Source organism: Pezoporus occidentalis, unplaced genomic scaffold (assembly GCF_034315485.1).
Source record: "Pezoporus occidentalis ecotype Australia unplaced genomic scaffold, CSIRO_AGI_Poc_V1 ctg93, whole genome shotgun sequence".
Taxonomy (NCBI): domain Eukaryota; kingdom Metazoa; phylum Chordata; class Aves; order Psittaciformes; family Psittacidae; genus Pezoporus; species Pezoporus occidentalis.
This window is the reverse complement of record NW_026916294.1, coordinates 2542817-2563178: the sequence shown is the minus strand read 5'-3', so window position 1 is coordinate 2563178 and position 20362 is coordinate 2542817. Positions and strand designations below refer to the sequence as shown.

At 43.6% G+C, this 20362-nt stretch overlaps 1 long non-coding RNA gene across 2 annotated transcripts in view; it reads left to right on the top strand.

Moving 5' to 3' along the window:
• LOC134157106 (uncharacterized) overlaps positions 1–20362 on the top strand; it is a 180367-nt gene that overhangs the window by 3693 nt on the left and 156312 nt on the right. For both annotated transcript variants that reach the window (XR_009962183.1, XR_009962184.1), the window contains exon 2: positions 14413–14506. This is a non-coding gene — a long non-coding RNA (uncharacterized LOC134157106). The remainder of the gene's footprint in view (positions 1–14412; positions 14507–20362) is intronic.

The following is a 20362-nucleotide window of genomic DNA, read 5'->3' as shown; positions in this document are numbered from 1 at the left end:
GGAGCTTGCCAGCAGCTGTTTGCATTTTCAGAGGTCTGAACAAGGTCTGACAAAGCTTTGCCCTGCTAGCATCCATCTGAAAGCTCTTCTCAAGGCATCCATGTCCAATGCAGTGCTGTGCATCTGCCTCACATTGCTTTGCTCTGTCTTGTGATACTTCAGCTCCTGAGACCAAACTCTCACAGCTATCAATAGCAGTTTGTAGGGATCTGTTTCCAGGGGGATGCAAACAGCTGATAAGGACAATATGGACAGTTTGTGCTCTTTCTCCAAACCTTCCTTGGTTTTCAGCTCTCATCCTGGAGTGGTGAGGGCTCCACTGAACAGCAGGTCACGGTGTGGAGTCCAGCTGTGTTCCAGCTGTTTTATTGCGTATTGAGGATTTGGTACGCAATCACATATATGGAACCTATGTCAGCGAATGTAGGAAGAGAAAACGTTTACAGCTCTATAGGAGCTGTATGTAACATAGTATGTTGGCTATAAGACAGGATTGGGCTTCTTTGGGAGTTCTCTCTGCCCCTGTGTATCACCCATACTTGTAAATGACACTGTGGAAGCAGGAGGCAGGACCTCATCCTTTACATGGGTGTTATCCATCCCATTTTGTAGCTGGGGCAGATGAGAGGGATGTCCATGCTTGTGCACTGGAGCGAGGAACAGAGCCCAGGAGCTAGAACTTCTCTTGCTTTACCAATGTCACAGAGCCATCCATTTCTTAAAGCTTCAGCTAGTTGGTGATAAATATGATTTGCTTCAGGTGCTCTTCTCCTTGTAGCTGGAGCAAATCAGATCCTTATTGTGTCCAGGTGTCCTATATACACTGAAAACACTGAAGTCTCATTAAGTGTCATTCACTAAACCCCTTTCCACTGCTGTTTGAGCATTAGCGAATGGTCCTCCGTACTGTGGTTCTAAATGAAGAGCAGTGCATACATATGGCAGTTTACTGTCCTATCCTTAACAAAGCCATGATTACATGGAGATACAGAAGGGGCTGATAAACTGTTTTGAGTTCTCTGCCATTAAGAGAAATGGCACCAAAATAGTTGTAGTGTTGTTTCTAGTTGCAACGGATGAGCAGCCTGGCTCATTAATCCTCCCTATCAGCAGCACATAGCCTGTCTGCACCAGAATAGCCCTGATCTCAGCAAACCTGCATCCAGCCCTGGCCTTCTGTTTTCGACGTATTTGGAAAAGACAAGCTTCCAGCACAGTCCCAAAGGGACTTCCACTTGGCTGGGCTGCCTTTCGGTGGCAGAGATGACCCAGGGCACAAGGGGCTTTGCATGGACAAGAAAGCCAAAGCTGGGGTGATATTCCTGCTTGGGGCAGCGACTGCACCATGGGATGCAAAGTGCTGCCTGCCTGGTGTTAGAGGATGGAGGAAAGTTGTGCAAAGACAGGGATCACAGAGACAGGGCAAGTGCAGATGTGTTGGTACTACTGTTTTGGCTGCTAAACAGGGATTTAGTCTTCTGCACCCATATACTATGCAGATCACCAAGTATTGTGCAGGCAGGAGATTTGGTTTTGGGACACTTTGAAAGCTAGGAATGTTTTCTCCATCTCTATTCTTTTCATTTTAACTGTGTGTATCCTATTGGCTTTGAAGGCTGAATGGCTAGGCAGCAGCATCTTAGAGCATACCCTGATGTGGACCTGGTGGGAATGTCGCAGCCTGGTTCAAAGCAGGCTTCTGCAGAGCCCTTTCCCATTCACCACCTTACAAAGAGCTGCTTCTTGCAAGCCATCCAATTCAGGTTACACCAGACCTCATGTCCTTCCCAGCTGAATTCCTGAGATATGGCTGGATAAACCACTGGGGAATAAGGAAATAAACTCCTGCTACCTTTGCCTTGCTTTCGCTAGGGTGACCGCACATGGTACATGAGGAAGCAGAGGAGCCATGACTTAGTGCCATCTGTCAGAGTGTAAGGGTCATGTATGGGGAAACTGGGCAAAAGGATTTCTGCATCATCCAAAGATCCCAAGGAAATATACCATGGTATGTTTGCTTCCTTAACCTCTCCTGTTCTGTGTTTCTGTTTGCCAGATGCCTTCAGTAGCACTCCCAGCACATGGGTTACACCCACAGAATAATGATGCCTTGCCTTTCTGTTTCAGCTGGAGATGGTATTTCACTTTCCTTCCTTTTTCACCTTTAAGGTAAAATAAATCAGGCTTTTAATGATTGTTGTATGGTGGAAAAGGCATAACCATGTTGGTGAAAAGGACCACATGTGGCAGATGCTCAGAAGCAGAGGATGGCACACAGGGAGAACTGAGTGCAAGAGTGCGTCCCTCCTTGGCTCAGTTTGAGTGATGATGGTGGGTCTCTGCTGAGTGGTGAGGAATCAGGAACACCACCTCTGGCAGTGGGTAGCTGGACCTCTTGAGGTGAGTTGCTGACTAGGGAAAGAGATGGGTCCTGGGAACTGGGCTGGAGCAAAACAACAATTTTCCTTCAGGTGTTATTGCCCTGGCTCAGAGAGCGGCAAACAGTGACATGGGGGGTTTCTACATGTCTAAAAGCCCCCTTTAGTCCCCACTCTGGGTGGCAGGAAGGGCTGGGTTGATGTAGGATACCTGCAGAAGACAACAGAGGCATTGTGTGACCCCCCAAGGGTTTGAGATCCTTCTGGAGTCCTCATCTCCTCAGGGATGCATCCTGGTGCTGGTTGGGTCCAATGGCATCCTAATGCTGGGAGATGAGGCTGGACGTCCAGCCCATTGGCAGCTTTACCCACCTTTAAACCCCTTGCAGCCCTTTCACCGTGAAGGTTAAATTCTGCTGCCTCATGGAGGGGACCCGGGCACTTTGTCATTGCCCTGCTGGCTCTGTTAGTCTCACTGTGGTTTCCTTGCACTGACTGTGAGAAGGCTCAGGTTTCAGTTCCTTGTAACTTGACTGAACTTGAGCTATCTGGGGCTAAAATTTTCCATGCTGGGTGGGTGTCAAGCACCCTTTTGCGCTCATCTGAAGCTGATTTACTCCGTGTCTGCTGCATTCTTAGGTAATTCTCTTTTAACTTGAACAGACTTGAGAATTTAAGAATGAGATGTTTTGATTTTATGTATTGGGAAAATGAAAATAATTTAGTTTTCATTAGGAAAACGATTAATTAACATCAAGGCATTGCAGGGAAGGCATAATCCTAATAAGGTTTTTGTTTAGAAAACAACTGGAAAGAAACCCTTTTGATAAGGTCAGAGCGTGTCACTTCAAGCATTTTAGCCATGAAATCATTCAACTGCTCACCCCAAACAAGGACTTCATCTTCTGAATGCATATCTGAAGTGAAATCAAATTGTTGTTGTAAAGAAATGCTTTGACTTCAGTCACAACTTTTGGGTCATCTGTAAGTGAACTGTTTTTATAAATGGCTCAGTTCAGGCAGGTTTTGACATGATGGCATTTCTTCCAATAAGGAATGTCAATATTTCCTGGTGGATAATAGTCCCAAGTAGTAAACGTGAGCAGAGAGAGGAGCTTTGCTTTGTTTGATTTAAAGACTTTGAAGCACCTTCAGGCTGTGGAGGTGCTTCCCCATGGTCGGTGTGGGTCACTGGTGGGACCACTGGTGCACAGCACCTCCACTACCTGCATCATGAGTGTAACACAGACCTTTTAATGATATCAGTCATTGTGCTGACATCCTTTAATGTGTCTCCTGCTCTTCCAGATGAGTCCAAGAGTTCACTCATGGTTGGAGCCAGGTAGAAGAAGAGTCCGGCCTGGCCCTCGTGAGAGAGAGACCACAGAAAGATGCTCCTGTACCCTGTTTGTACTGTCTTTAGGCTGTTCGTTCTGCAGCATGGACTCCTGGTCATGCTAGTGCTAATCCAGGCTTTATGGGGGTTATGGTTGACAAAGAAAGGTCTGTATCAGTGGCTGATAAAACTTGCAAGACTTCTGTGTCTTGCCTGGAGGGTTGACAATGTATTGACTATATGGCTGCAGAGGGGTGACCAAATAGACGCGTATCCCTGAGCTGAGTCTTACCGTGAAGGTGAAATTCTCTATAAAGAGAATAATGATATATTCTTACACTCATGAAAGATCTTAAAAAATATTGACTTATAGAGGACCCCCAAAGTTTAAAGCTTTCCCAAACTACTACTTCAGTCTCTTCAGCCTTCAGAGGGAAGTGGAGCTTTCCTTCTACATGGCAGTTTCCAACAACATACTCTATGCCAGTGTTTCTCTTCTTTCTTTTCTTCCTTCCTAATGTTTGTTTGCCTGATCCCCTTTGGAACACTCAGACTAGAAGCACTCAGCTATCTTTACTGGGAAAAGCCTTCAGTTGATGGGCTGAAAGAAGCAGAAGGCAGCCTTATTAGGGCTTTAATCTGTAGCCTTGGGAAGTGCAACTCCTCCTTTGCTATGCACTCGGGCATGTGTTTGGGCTGGCCATTCAGTGTTGGGTCTCCACATGAGGGAGCCCAGATGGGACCCCTGGAAACTGTTGAGTCTAAGCTAACATCGAGAACAAACCATGCTGCTGAGGTTGGTGCTGTGGCTGGAGCAATGCCATGACAACTATGTCAGGGATGGTTTCCTGGTTTCTGGTCCTCTTTCCGGGCAGGCAGGCATTTATATGCTCATCCTCAGCATTTTTGCCTGTAAAATGATGGAGGGAATGGTTTACCTCTCAGGGCTCCTCACAGGAAGCTTGGATGGAAGTCGTAAGGTTGGAGGCTGTCAAAGAGGAGCTGTGGCCTAAGGAGTAAATGCTGGTGCACTTCTCTGGATTCACCCCGAGAGCACTTGAAGAGCACTTGGTGCTACATGTGGTCAGGGGATAGGAATGCTTATTAACGAGAGCAGGAACATTAATATGTTTGTGAAAGAGTATTATGCAACTGAAGTCAATGTAGTGCTTTGATTTGCCAAAGAGCAATTCAAGATGTAGGGAGTATCAAAGTTCGTGTGCTTGAAAGCCAATTGATTGCTCATGGTTGACTTGTTCAGCTCTTTCCTAGTGCTTGGCCATGCCAACAGCTTTGTGCCTCAAGTGTCGTGCTTGTTCTGAGCTTGGACGAAAGCATATTCCTCATATTGCAAGATGCTAGTAAGAAATCAAGGCACTCCTGAATACCAGGCTAAAGGCAACACATGACTTCGTAATTCAGAGCATTTAATTCAACTTGGGGGGAAATTGTTCCTGTCATCTTTCCAGCTGTATGACCCCCCCATGCCTTTGTGCAAAATTATCCCATGAAGAGAGGCAGCAAAAGGGTTTAGGTGTTCATTAGGGATGATTAATGCTACATTAAACGAGGCTTGTTTAACATAGCCAAGGAAATTGTGAAAGCAAGCAAGAAGCATGCTGAAGTTTGTTTCTCTGTGATGAAAGAGAACAAGCAGTAAAAGCTGGTACAAAGACTTGCAATACAATATAAGAAAATCAACTAAAAATGTTCTGAAAAGAGGAAAATGGTTCATAATTATGATGAAAACAGTCCTGTGGAGAAGCTGCTATCTAAGGTAGAGTTAGAAGCAAGCAAAGTATGCCCAAAAGGGATTTTCATATCTTGATAACTCAGGTATATATTCTTTAGTTGGTAATTTACCTCTTATTCCTTTAGAAAGCATCTGCATGTTGTTTGCAGGATAGCTGCCAGGGACATTTGTTTCATTTCATACATATAATTCCACTGATGAGGTAAAAGGTATCATTTAAAATAATTTCCCAGCAACATTTCCCTATTAAGATATAAATTTCAGAATTTTGTGTCTTGTTTGTACAGTTTCAGTTTCACGTGGATGAAACTTGGATCTCCTTTATAGCAGTTTACAGCATTTTTTCAAAAGCCATTACCGAAGTGTTTACAGACCTGTGAACACAGCATTAGCAATCTGATTTCCTCAAAAGCACCCTTGCAATTAGCAGTTTGAGTAAATTAAGACTCACACAATGTTTGTGCCGTGGCATTTTCTGCACGTGAACATTGAACAGCAGCCTCAGGAAAGACGTGAGTGGTTTCTTGAAGACCCCAGTTAGCACTTGTCTAGTATTCAGCATGGCATAGCTGAGCAAACATGAGTTCAGGAACCAGGAAGATGGAAGATGTGGGACACCTCATGTGCTGGTGACCCAGTGAAGGGAGCATGGGCATCCTCAGCTCCCCAGGAGAACCACAGAATGGTTTGGGTTGGAAAGGACCTTAAGATCATCCAGTTGCAACCCCCTGCTATGGGCAGGGATGCCTCACACTAAACCATGTCACCCAAGACTCCGTCCAAGAGACATGGTTTCTCACCTCCCTGAGACTCGGTGGTGGGAAGTGATGTAGCTAGAAAGACAGCCTGGTGCTTCCACATCCTATATCAAAGTCCAGGTGACTGATGAGTTTGTAAACCTGTATTTTATTTTACTTTTTACTGCCTGAGGGCTGAAGTCCCCAAAGCTTCCAAGGTGAAGCAAAGTGGAACCCTCTCAAACTGCTGATCTCAAAAATGAACTCTGCCTATTCCTTTGCTAAAGGAAGCTTTAATGCTCCTTCTGCACAACTCCTATTGCTCTTCTTCTCAGGTTCTGGCTGTGTTCTGTAAATGGAAATTTAGAGATGAAATTTGGAAGAAAAAGATCATTTTTCTTTCTTTTTTCCCCTGTAGATTCCCCTCCTTATGAAGTTTTGACCTCTCGGTTGCCCTGTTCCAGACAGAATGCAGTATTTCCCAGAAAAGGTGGTCATTCTTCTTCCTTAGCAGCCCCACTCTAACCCAGAAAAAAAACGTTGAAAGTTCAGATTCCAGTCTGGTTATCAAACCCGCAACGTTGGAGTGATTACGAAACAAGTCTGCCTCTCTGTACCCATGCTTGTAAAATTACTCACTGATTTTGGGAGTTCAAGCCAGAATCTGTGCATCTATTTGGAAGTGGCTACTTATAAACCCAGATTTCTAAGCCTTGTCATGTTTAACACCAGTTTTTTGTCCCTTGGTTACTTAGTCCCTGATTTCATGGATGGTGGTGAACATGGTCCAATCCAACTAAGCTCAATCCACTGATAGCATGTTTTTCCCTCTACTGGTAGTTCATGCTGTTAGTTTTGCTCTTGCTCAGCTTTGCCCCTTCATCATCTTCTCCTTGACTGACCCTGAGGTTGAATAACCCTCCACAAACAATTAGTTAGGCTGCTTTCTGTCATCCTAACCACATACGAGCTGGCTGATTGACCATTTGTATTTCAAGCTTGTTCAGTAATCCTTTAAAGCATTTCTTTTTGAATGCCAATAAGGGGATAATTATTTAATGCAGCTATTCTATTAATGTACTTTACAACATTTTTTTACCTTAATTGTGTTGAGGTTTTTGTATCCTTACTGCATTGCAATCCTGATAGCAACACTGGGATTTGAAATCCCAGTGAATAACCTAACTTCTAAGTTTGAAAGAAAGAAACCTTGTTCCTTGCTTCTGAGCTACTCTGACCTGACAAACTCAGTTTCTGAAGCACCATGTTCTTGTTATCCCCCCCCTTCTTAATGCATGTCATGGTCTTGAAGTTTATACTTGAGAAAGTAATTTGGCTTTGAGTTTGAGTGTTAACTCTGTAGCTTTGGGTGGCTCAACAGAAGGATGATGGGGTAAGTCCATCTATATTAGGTCACCTATCATACCCAGTCCAGCCAGGTAGTTTCCAAAAGCTGAGATATCTGTGGCATATATGAAATGAGTCAGTTCATAGAATCATAAAATGGTTTGGGTTGGAAAGGACCTTAAGATCATCCAGTTCCAACTTCCTGCCATGGGCAGGGATGCTTCACACTAGACCATGCCACCCAAGGCTCTGTCCAACCTGGCATTGAGCACTGCCAGGGATGGAGCATTCACCACTTCTTTGGGCAGCCTGTGCCAGTGCCTCACCACCCTCACAGTTAGTTACGAATGGATTTCAACATCAGTAAAATCCAACTGTAAGCTGGAACCTACAGTCCTCCGTTAAAAATATGCTGCTTTTTATATGTGTATATATATAAATGTAAGCAGTTTAATGAGTGTTGGATCAGCCTGCAGAGTTTTGATTTAAAGGTGGTGTTGTTCTTGGGCTGTGTGCGTGGGCAGGGAAACTGAGCTACCTTTCCTTTTGTTTATTGTAAAGTAATATTGTGCTACTGCCAACCTGGAGGAAGTTCTTCAGCAGTACCACTCTTGCACTCTCACCCTCAGTCATCATTTGCAGTCTATAAATGTTCCATAAAAATAACAAACAAATCTGCTGCCAGAATCTATAGTTTCATAAATCCTGAAGCAAACTTGTGCCATAGTAATTGCTGGCAGCCAGGGCTGAATCGTGTTTCTGCGTGGCATAACATTAGGGGTGAGAAAGAGTTGGAGTAAATAACTTGAACTAAGCACATCTAAGACATTTAAATAAAGATGTAGCTTTTTTGAATAATAAGCTTACCATGGTCCTCTGTCCTCATCTGTCCCTGGTTGATCATGAAGGGGGGACTTGGTTAAGAGGACATAGGTTAGGACTGGGATTGCACAAGAAGCAGCATTTTCTAACTGGTGGGAAAGGGTAGAAATAGGCAGTTGGAAATGAGAATTTCCGTCAGAAGAAATAATGGGTTGATAACAATTCTTATGCGGTGCTTAGAAAGTGACTTGGAAATGGTCTGGAGCCTGGGACATATTCACCTTGCCTGAAAATGCACCAAATACTGGGATAACTGTTCTAGTTCATTCTGAAGTATGTGTTCCCAGGAGATCCTGACATTCCTGATGCTTTCCCTTATAAAGGGAGGTGCTCAGGGGAAGTGAGATACTGTTTTATGCACGTATGAAGTGCCAGTACTGAGTTACTGAAGTCTGTGTTGCCATGTGCTTGTGTCCCTGTGGCAGGCTTGCAGACATTCCTGACCTGAACCTCAGTGACACAAGGATGGCGAGATGTGCCTCTGTTCTCAGGCAGCTGCATTCCCCAAGCCTACAGGCTGGGAGTCCCAAGGGCATATGGCAATCCAGCCTTTCATTATAAATGTGGCATGAACTTGGAGTAAAGCAGACATTAAATGGGAACTAAAATGCGTTAAATACTGGATGTCAAATAAAAAGCAGCCAGCGACTAGTGCAAAGTACAGACTCATCATAAAATCATATTTAATTAGATGTAATAGGATCAAAACATCGCAATTAAAAGTCATAAAATGGCAGTAATTGCAGGAGAGTGTGACTTGTAGAATGGCTGAAACCCATGAAACTTGGTGATAGTTTCCATGCGTGCTCTGATAGAGGTGGCTGAAGCAGCAGCTGTAATGAAACAGCTGTCTTAGAGCTACCTGACAGAAAGATGTGGGCAATTCATAAGCGTTTGGGCTTTGATTAGACACCAGTGGCTTATTTACAGGAAACAATGAGCTGTTTTCCCAGGATGGTCTCCAGAATGACTCTCGGAGACATTCAAGGCCAGGCTGGATGTGGTTCTGGGCAACCTGACCTAGTTGAAATGTCCGTGCTTATTGCAGGCTGGTTGGACTGGATGAGCTTTGAAGGTCCCTTCCAATCCAAACCACTCTATGATTCTCTTCCAGAAGATGAGGCTGTGGCTGTGGCTAGGCAGAGCTGTGAGCACTGGTCATGTTCCTGCAAGCTTTCATCCCGAATCCACATTTTCCCCAGCTTTGCAGAGACTAAACAGGTAAACATGCAGGCTGAAGCTCCCCTGAGCTTATACTGTGTTTTCCTGGAGGGTTACAACAGAGCATGACCACAGAGTGAGGAATCCTCGTGTTCCTCTTCCCCTTTCCTTGCAGGGAGGAGATCTTTCTGTTCTTGGCAGCAGAGCAGTGTGGTTACTAACTGAAATGCTGTGGTTGCCTCTGGCTCCTTGGCATGAGTATGGTGATGTCCACATTGTGTGGAAGTGCTGCTGCGAAGAGGACCTATCAGGACTGATGGTATGGGCCATTTCCCACTGCTGGGTAGGGTGAGATCGATGCTGGTTGAGGGAGATCGCTAGAGCCAAATTTGGGTGGTTGGATGCTCCTTGCTGAAGAGGCAGGGAGACTCTCCTACTAGACACAACTTGCTGGGGCAGTTAGGTCAGGACATCTTCTTTTCCTTTCCACAAGGTACTTGGCAGCAAAATTTCCCGGTGAAAGAACACACAGAAACATTTTGGTAAATGATTCTGGTGTGGCTTGTTCAGTGGATGTGTTTGTTCGGTTCTTTCATGCTGTCTGCAGTGGTAAAGTCTTGTAGAGCCCAATTAAGGAGGAATGAGGCAGATTTGGAGGTACTGGGACTCTTCCTAACTTGATGGTGTACTTGTGGAGCAATAACTTTGAGCAGAGTGGATGTTACCATTTGGCCTTAACAATTATGTGCCTGTGTATGACAAAAGGCAGCGTTCCCAGGGAGAGAAGACCAGGAGAATCGGAGGTTGTTAAGAACCCCAAAGCCAGCAACCAGAAGATGAGATCATTAAGTCTGAGGGTAATGTGGTTCCTGGGAAAGGTTTAGTAACTAATTAATTCTCTTTTTCTGCTTATGCGGATGCTCTTTTGGGTACTGCCAAAGGGTGATTAAAGCACATCCATTGCTTCATGAAGTGGAAGCTTACCAAGTCCCTGAGTCTGGCTCAGTTGATCTGACGTGCGTTGGGACATGTGGGGCTCGGTGTGTATGTATTCCTACTGGTCAAGGGACACTATGCTCTGCATTCAGGCTCCTTCACCTCCTCAAACATGCTCTTTCATTATTTGCTCTCATTTAAAGGTGCACTGTCACAGGGGATAAGGAGGCAGCTGTGATGAAGCAGTGACAGAATTACTCAATGCCTCTGGAGTGTTTGTGGGTAGAGGGAAGGATGGAAAAGCAGAGGAAGGAGGTAATGACTATGCTGTCTTTCCAACAGCGGAGAAGGCACAAGGATGCAGAGAAAGATTGACTTGCCCTGAAAATACATTAAGAGATTACATGCTGATCTGTAAAATGTTTGGGCTTCAACTGTACAGGAATTAGAGGGATGGTGCCCCCAAATAACAGCTACTGGCATACTTTCATTTCACTCCTGCCATTAAAATGTAGCATGCCAAAAAGTGCTGTGCCTCTGCCTAGACATCTAATTATATATAGTAGGTATAGAAGAGCAAAGGCAATAAATACCTGTGGGGGTCTGTGTGTGGCTTTGTGTGTATTAGTAAATATTCTGCTGTTGTCTTGTAGAAAGTTAATGAAATCTGAGCAGTGAGAAATCAGCATTATGTTTTGGCTGGCAAGCAGCAGTGTGCTGATTTTCCTCTCCTCCCCCACCCTGTGCAAATTATGAGGTATGTGGATTAGTGACATAAGAATGAGTAAGGGTTTTCTGTGTTTATATACATAGAATCTAGTCCAAGTACATTTACTGAGGGGATGCAGTTTTTCCTAGCCTTAAATCACACACATAATGGCAGCAATTCTTGAGCCTTTCAAGTAGGAAAAGCTCCTTTTCCCACCTAGCCATCAAGAACTGGGGTCTCAGCCCTGTCTGTCCCTAGCCCCCTTAATGAGTCCCAGGAGACGAATGTTGTGTATGGATGGTAAATTCAGTGGAGACACAGTCCTACTATTGCTGCAGGCAGCTCTTATGAAAGTGCTGCTGCAAATTAATACAGGTGCCTTTTATATTTAATGGAAAAACTGTCCATCTGTGAGGTGTGAACATGCCCTGTCACCACCACCCAGAGAGGAAGGGACACAGCCCTGCTCCCCAGACTTTGTTAGCTCACCAGCTACATCTCAACAGCCTCTACAGTAGTTTAAGATGGTAACCTTCTTAGGAAAGACCTAGTCAACCATGCTGTGCTATCTTAAATTCCATCTGCATAAAGGATCCTCAGCTATTTCAGCCAGGTCTCCAAGCCACCTGAGACCTCCTCTGGGGCAAGGCACATCTCAAAAACCTAAAGGAAGTTTTTCCTCTGACACAGAGGAAAGCTATTGCTTGTGGCCCTTTGGATGAATGGGAAATATGTAAGATGAGGGACCAGATTTTAAGATTAAACATAACAGCAGAGGGGTCTGGAACAGCAGCTTGCCTCTGTGTTGTATGTCCTATGACAGAGAAAAATGCACTACTGTTTCTGGATGTATGTGTGAAATATTACAAGGTGATGTGATGTGCACTGCTGTTCTCCTGGGGTGGGAAAGGGGGGAAGGACACAAGCTGTGGTACTACAAGGGGGACGCATAGGTGAGAGCGAGTGCTTGAGACTAATTGAACCTGCCACAGGATGTCACATTGATGTGCACAGGTGCATTCGAGAGGACATTTATCTGGCAGCTTCAGATCTGACTTGTGGAGGCACCTCTGAATGCATGGTTTGGGTAGTAGAGTGCATGGTGTTTCCCACTCTTCTTGGAGAGGGGGTGAAGCATGTGTGTGTTTGTGTCCCCAGCTCGCCGGTATTGTCTGCCTGTTTACAGGCTGCACGCTGTGATTCTTTATGTATTAACACTGTGATTCTGTATGCATCAACACTTGGCACCTTACAGAAATAGGCTTGCTGCTGATGCACAGGGAGCAGCAGGCTCCTAACTGTGACTGCTCTACTAACAGGAATAGATGACAGTTTTTAAGCCCTTCTGACTTTGAACACTGTGCTGCGAGCCTATCTTTTATATCCAAAATAGCATCTCCTTACAGAGTCTCCTTTGGAGTGGCTCTGTATCTCCACTTGCCTTTCCTCCTCTGTGCTTAAAGACTGATTAATTAATCAGGCTTTTCCTTGCTTGAATGATGAGGGTTTCTGGCAAGCAATCTGATGTTGCTGTCTTCATGCTGTCCATTGAAATTTAGGGAAAACAAACTACTTGGAAATCACTGTCAGTGGTGCAAGACAGCTTTTGAGCAGGGGAAATTGTGCAAGACGTTAGACAGGTGCTTTGTCTGAATGAAGCTGATTTATTTTTGATTGAAGACTGAATAATTCTGTGATTGCTTGGTCAGACTTTCTTCCTTTTACACCTGTGCACTGGAAGGTCAGCAGATGGGGTTATACCTGACCACCGCGATGTGAAAAATTTCAACTATGAAACTGAATTTTCACGTTTCTTTTTTGTTTCTTCCCCCCCTCCATCTCTGAGGGCATGCAGGGCCCTGGGGTGCTGCGCAGTGCCATCACTGACTAGCCCAATGGCAGGTTTTAGGTGCCCAAAAGGTAGGAGCACCATGAAGGCAAGCCCACAGAGGAGCAACTGGGAGGGGGAGACACTCCAGCTGGGCAGGGCTCTAATATGCACATAGCTGTTGCCTTCTCTGACTTCTGGTTAACCTCTGCATGGGAGTTGGAGCTGCAGCTGCCCTACAGTGCCAGATGACTGGAATGGGAGGCCCAGCTCCTCTTGGGAGAACCTATGATGAGGCATGGAGATGACCCATTCAGCAAGAAAGGACACAGTGGTATGTCCTGGAAGACGTCATCTTATTAGGAGGAGAAAACAACCAGGGGATACACATATAATAGCTCCCATGAATATTCGCTGAGTTAAATGCAAGCCTCATATGTCAAATTTCACTGTGGACCTGGGTCTGATTTTGAATCATGCAGAGGTCACATGAGGTTTTTATAGGGACTTTGAACCATTTCATTATTGTTTATGACTTTTGGGGGTGTTTTTTTTCGCTTGGTTGGCTGGGGTTTTTTTTAATCTCCAAATTGACTGGGATTTGTGCCTGAAGCTTTTTGAGCTCATGCTTTCTGAAAGCTCTGCCTAGGAAGATAAAGAGGAAGGATTGTTTTGATATCTTGGTAACAAACTACGTCCTCTATCAGTTTGACTTATTAGATAAGAGCCCAGTTTGGTGTTGGGAAGCATGTGCTATAATCTCACCTGATTGTATTAGGCAGCCTTTGCTAATCATTTCGTCTCCTTCTGCCTCTTCTTTGTCGCTTGTAAATTGAGGCTGATGATGCTCGCCTCCCTTTGTAACACACTTTAAAACCCACAGAAGATGATTGCTGTGGATGATCAAAGGGAAGTCTGATTGCGCTGTTCAATACATCAAAAATGTGTTTTATTACACGAGTTCTACTACTGGAAAGCTTGAATTTGCATTTACAGTGGTATGAGTCTGACTGAAAGCTCACTGACGTCAATGCAAGGGTTTACATTGATTTCAAAGGATGTTAAATGAAGCTTTATATAAAGATGCATGCTTCATTTTTTTTTTCCTTTCTTCTGACTGCTGTATTTGCCATTTGCCCAAATGGCACTTAATTCACTTGAACTATCAGAGGATATTTAATGGATATCAAATATGGCAGTGGCTGTTCTGGTTCTGCAGCAAGAACAGGGAGAGGGCCTCCACAAACACTCGGAGAAAAGTTCTGCTCATAGTCATCTTTTGTTATGTTGGGCTTCAAAGTCTATTAGAAAATAATAGAGCTCTTCCTCATTTCCCAAATCACAGCAGAAGCATCACTGTAAGATGAGAACTGGAATCCCAAGCTTCAGATGAGAGTCTTTCTCTTCAGGCTACAGAGCTGTCTGCCTGGTCTGTCATGGTAAATCACTCCCAGTGATTGAATGGCAGTCATTCAATATGCTAAGAAGAAACAGCATGCTTGGGCACATAAAATACATAGGTATATGTATTTACCAAGGAAAAAAACAACCCATGATTTAAGATCTTGAATTGATAGGGCAAGAAAAGATCATCAGTCACTTGTACACTGTCCCTTCCCATGTGTTTACACTGTTCAAGGAGCTTTTTATGCAGTAGGGTAGGTGTAAACATGAAACCTTTACCCTTGACATTCAGACTGTCCATACATGACCTACAATCGCAGTGAGTCATACATGTATCAGTGAACACTTCTTAGACTGCCTCCAAAGACACTGCTCTCCCTTCAACACATAGAAATAAAGCAGTTAGAGTCTTCCTCACTAGATTGTTTTTCCTGCCAGCCAAGCCTTGATGTTTAAGATCTCCAACTATCCCTTTAGAGGCAAGTAGTAATACTGACAATTTTATTTATTATTTAACTGATTGCAGTTATACAGGAGCTTTATTGTCCTATTTTTTTTGTAGCAACTCAAAGACAAATGCTGGGGTCAGCAGAGAATCAGACCAAAAGGTGCAAACTGTGGCTGGGACATGAGGCTGCCGTGGACAAAGAGATGTGGACAAATTTGCCATGGACAAATCCTTAACAGTGGAATGACAGCTGGAACATTGTCTTGGCAATTCACTTGTGGAACTTTTGAAGGAGAGGTGGTCACTTACTCATTTTCTTTTGGTGTGTATTCTGGTTCTTGACTCTAACCTGAATCCAGGCATTGCCTGGCTGGGATTGCTGAATTACCCTCATTTCAAAGTACCTTTCTCAGGGTCAATCCACCTGAAATGTGCTCTTTTCCTACTGCAAGGTAGTTTATTCACTATTCATTAGAATAACCACAGTTAAAGACAGCAGCAATTATGGATAAGGTTTGATGAACATCTACACTATTTTCTCAAGCTTCAAAATCAAATTGCTCTTTTCATCATTGCACTGAGGAATATGATAGATCAGAGACATTAATAAAGACATTTGCAAGCCTCAGTTCCTTCAGAAGTAAGGCTGTAGTCTTATGGGCAGTCCCAGAGCTTTTTACTTCATCTCATGCTTATCTTTCAGAGAATGGCATGATCTTCCCTCCCACCTCTCTGCCAGGCCACTTATCTCTGACTTTTTGCTATAGAACAACCCTTTTAATGAAGATTTATCTTCCTGTGTTTTTTATCATGACCTGCTTTGCTGTTGATGTTTTAAAGAGGCTGTTGTCTCCAAGATATTTGCTTGAATATTTCATGCTTAACTTTGACTTACTGACACTACAGTGACCAAGGCAGTCAGTGGTAAAAGAGTTCTGCAGTAACTTCTCTCTGAGAGTCCTTGAATTGGGCATAGCATTGTGTAGACAGGGGCAAACTGGGAGTGTATTGTGCTTAGTTAACTTGAATGTCAGAGAACCTTAGGCATTTTGATGTATGCTTTTCATTTTGCCTTACAGTACCTTCTACTTGTATTTCAGAGGTGACTAAAGCGAGACACAAAGTGTTAATGGCTTATTTGTGGAAATGCTATGAGTGAGTGATGCAGCTGGCAGGAGGCTCCTGGAGTTTTCCCTCGGTTCCTTTATCCCAGCTTGAGTTTAGGGAGCCCCAATTCCCCCCAGCAGGCAGCAGTTCTTCCTCTGCAGTTCACCCTGGGGAAAGATCTGAGCATTGTACAACAGGATGAGTTCAGCTGGCTGGAGAGCCAAGTGTTTGGCTCATCGGAGCCGAGGAGGAGGCAGAGCATCATTCCCAGCAACCCTGGGCTTGCCTTTAACTCTCAGAAATGCCCTGAGTGTGTTTTATGTCTCAGGTGAGCTTTAGGTCTCTCTTTCAGGTACCAAAGAAAAGAAGATATCCTATCTTAGAGGTTTGTTGAGGGAGCAGGACCTGAGTTTGATAGACTGGCACAGCAGAGCCAGTTTGGGCTTTGGCATGCTAGATTCCCTCTGGAGGAAAGGAGATGTCTCAGCACAAACCGCAGCCTATCTCAGGAACAGAAAGGAGGAAGTTTTATTGTCTTAATTTCCCGGATGTTACCATTTCTGCTGGATTAAACAGACTAAGTGTGGCCAGGCTACAACAAACAGGTTAATACAGAGCCTGGCTTTCAGGTGCACAGCTTGCTGGTCCTGTGATACCTAGTCCTTAAAGATTGTACTTAAAAATCTTTTTCCTGGGAAAATCCACAATCAAAGTGGAATGTCTCTTCCTTCATGGTTTGTCTGTCAGCACCAGAGCAAAATGGGAGGGTTTTAGGGTTCAAAATGTGTCTATCAGCTTAGATGCTCTATTATACCCTTATGGGGAGCAATGGGGAGGTGGGGAGTGGCCATTTTGGCAGTTAAAACCTGTAAGAGCAGGGGAAATGGATAGGAAAGCTACCACAAGCACCCAGCATCAGGGCATGGAGGTGTGGGGAAGCAGGTCAGGACAGCTCAGGAGGTGCTGGGACCAACTCTGCTAGTCACGGCACAGTACAACTGCTGGCCACAGGCTGAAGTTTCACAAGGACCCCACAGCTGCCCCTTGTCTTCAGAGGGAGCAGCCCATCATGCTTTCAGAAACCTGCCCCACTTGATCTCAAAACATTGGAGACTGGGAGAAAAGGCATTTTATGATATGTGTCAGTTCACCTTTTCCTTTTTGCCCTGGCCTTTTCAGATATCATTGCTGAGGAGGAGTTGAGCCATGTATTGAATCCTAATGTTGATATCCGCTGCTTCCAAGAAACGACTCTTTCAGCAATTAGCATAGCAGATGTGCAAAGATATATCCATATGGAGCTACTGTGAGGCCATGGGGTAGCACAGTAGCCTCAGAAATGGGTTAAAAGGATAAGTTTGGGGGCATTATATTGATTCCAATTTTTAACTTTTGGGTTACAAGCAGAATTGCTTGGAGAATATATATGGATGTAAGTGATTAGCTCTTGTCTTGCAAAGGTCAAGACAATTCCCCAGAGGTAACTATAACACAAAGTCCACTGTAGAGCCGATCTGGAGCATAGCTTTCAGATGACCTCTTTTTGGTTTTTTTTCTTCTTAATTTAAGATTTTTGATGAGGGAATATCCATCACAAACTATGGGATGCAGAATCCAAATGATCAGTTATTCCACTTTTGCTGTGTGTTCTATTTCTAGGATGAATTTGCCTAGCTGCATCTTTTGTCACTTGATTCCAGCTATGTTTTTGGTTGCTGAATGTAAGAGCCATTAGTTATGGCAGTTGTGCGAGTTGTTGATTAAACTGTGATGAAAACATTTGTAATGTTCTCTTTCCTAAATTAAATAGGCTGAACTGTGTACACCCCTCATCCATTAACTGTTTTCATTATTCACTGATCCCTTTACAGTTTTTCAGCTGCTTTCTAAGCATGTGGGTACCATAATGGAGCACAGCAGTAGTTGCAACAGAGCCAAATGAGAGGTTGTTTGGCTTCTTGATATTCCCCTAGTTGCATGCTTTAAATATACTGATCACAGTAGGTCACAGTGGATTTGACAATTGCCATAAACATTAGCCTTTTTTAACAGTTGCTGGTTCCTTGGTGTGTGGCCTTGGTTCCTTCCTTTGGTGTTCTGGAGTGGGAGCTGTTTTCTTGTACTTGGATCACCACCAATTCAGGTCACCAAGCATCAGTGCCTGTTCTTACTGTTCTTTAGAGCTTTCTCTCATTTGTAACCCTGGATCAAGAGTGATTTTGCTTGTGCTGCGTGGTCACTGACAGAAGATAGTAAATAATACCGGAGGAGGACTGCTTCCTACAGAAACCCACAAAACCCCACCTATGTTTGGAAATGATCTCTCAGTGACTACTGCAGCTGAAGATCTGAGTGCTGTCTAGATTAAAAGCTGCTTGACATGTGCCATATGGATATGTGGTGGTGTTAATCTGGTCCAGAAGCAAACTATTGCGAAAGGGTAAAAACTATATTACCTCTGTTATAAAGTCTTACACCAGTTATCCTCTTGTCTTGGCCAAAATTGGACTGCTCTGGTACCACATATGTATTCTTGTACTCTCCTGGAGCTTCCCTAACACTTAAAGGTTTGAAAGTTCAGCTTCAGTGATCTAAACAACCCCTGGGACAGCTGTCTTTGAAACCTGAAACCACGTAAGCTTTCGTTAAACCTTTTCCTGTTATTTTATAATGCAGGTTATTTCATCACCAAATGAAACAAGCCAATGTTTTTCTGTAGCAGAGAAATAGCTATCGACTACTGCTGTATTTTCTTTGGTACTACTAATAACTCCACTGTTTCTGTATCGTTTTCTTTTCTTAGCATCCTCGGAAAATCCCAATCCTCCTTATTTAGTGCTAAATTCAGTTTCATTTTTCAACTGTCTATAATCTTCTATTTAAATCTGTATTACCAGTTAACAACTTCCTCACTTGGCTATGTGTTACAGCTTGGAGTTTTTATACTGTTTCAAGTGTACAGTTGCTCACTTCTCTTTAAGCCAAAGGCTTTTTTTGAGGGAATGTGGAATCTTCATTTGTAGGTTATTTAGTAAAATGCTCTTAACTAACGATAACTCATGTTTTTATGTGTCTTTTTTTCCCCATCTCACTGTCAAATATTTTCAGCTGCGTACAGTGGCAGGAAGTGGAGTAATATCAGTGGTTTGGGCTGTACGGTTGTGATGTTCAAAATGAACAGCCCAAGCACTTGCATGTACCAAAATGTAAACACTTGGTTTCTGTTTTGGTCTTGTGTTTCTTTGTTATCTGCCAGATCGAGTCAAGATACAGCCTTTTTGAGTCAGGAAATGGTTTGAATTGTTGTTGATAACTTCAGAAATATGGGTGTGTGTTCTGGCAGTTTGACACCTCCAAAACAAGATCCTCATGCTGAAATCCTGGTTGCAATGCTACAGCTTTCTCATGTATTAGAGAGGGACCCTTCAGGAGCTCGTTGCCTTTGTTCGCTCACATGATGTGGAGGTCTGTAGGAGATAACGACTCATTAATCTGTCCTGTATTATTTCAGAGCATTGACTCATATTTGTATTTGTTGCTGCGATGTCAATGACAACATAGTACTGTATTTGACAGAAAAAGCTACTTCTTCCAATTAAAACCTCTCTGTATACACAGTTGTAGCTAAGAACAGATCTTACTGTTTTCCCCAGGCTGTCACAGATCTTTTTCTCTATCTTCTTTATTCCTTCCTTTCTCTCTAATAACCTGTTTCTGTCTTGTGATATTTACATGCTGCTCCCAATAACATTTATAATGTATAAGCCTCACTTCCAGTGCACTGAAATATCAAAATAATGTGCAAAGAGCATGACGCAGTCATTGCAGCTTTGATATTGCTTTATTTTTAGTTGTCCTCCCTACACAGAGCAGCACGACATCTTCTGTCAGCTCTTGCTACCAGATTTCTTAGCCGGCATTGCCTGAGGCCAAAATGATTACAGATTTGTACTTTTGAGGTATACTGTGCACTGGGGCCTATATGCTTAAGATTGCAATGAGATGTTAGCAGCAACGACTCCCAAAAGAGCTGAGTTTTTCCCACTAAATATATTAGCTGCAGATTAAACAACAGTTTCACTTCAGCCTTTTTGCATCTTAATCAAGATGTGTGAAATGACGTTGACTTAAAAGCAACAGGGCAAACAGTAATGAAAGAAATATTTACTTCTTTCTGGCATTAGTTCCAGTTAGCAGCTCACTAGCTCTCATTGGCTACTTTTCTCAGCAATTCAGGGCTTTTAAAAGAGAACAGAAATGTCACCAGCATGGAAGCCAAATCACCAACTTTAGACAGCAGATGAGTGGCAGAACAGGAGGTAGGGTCACATTTTCT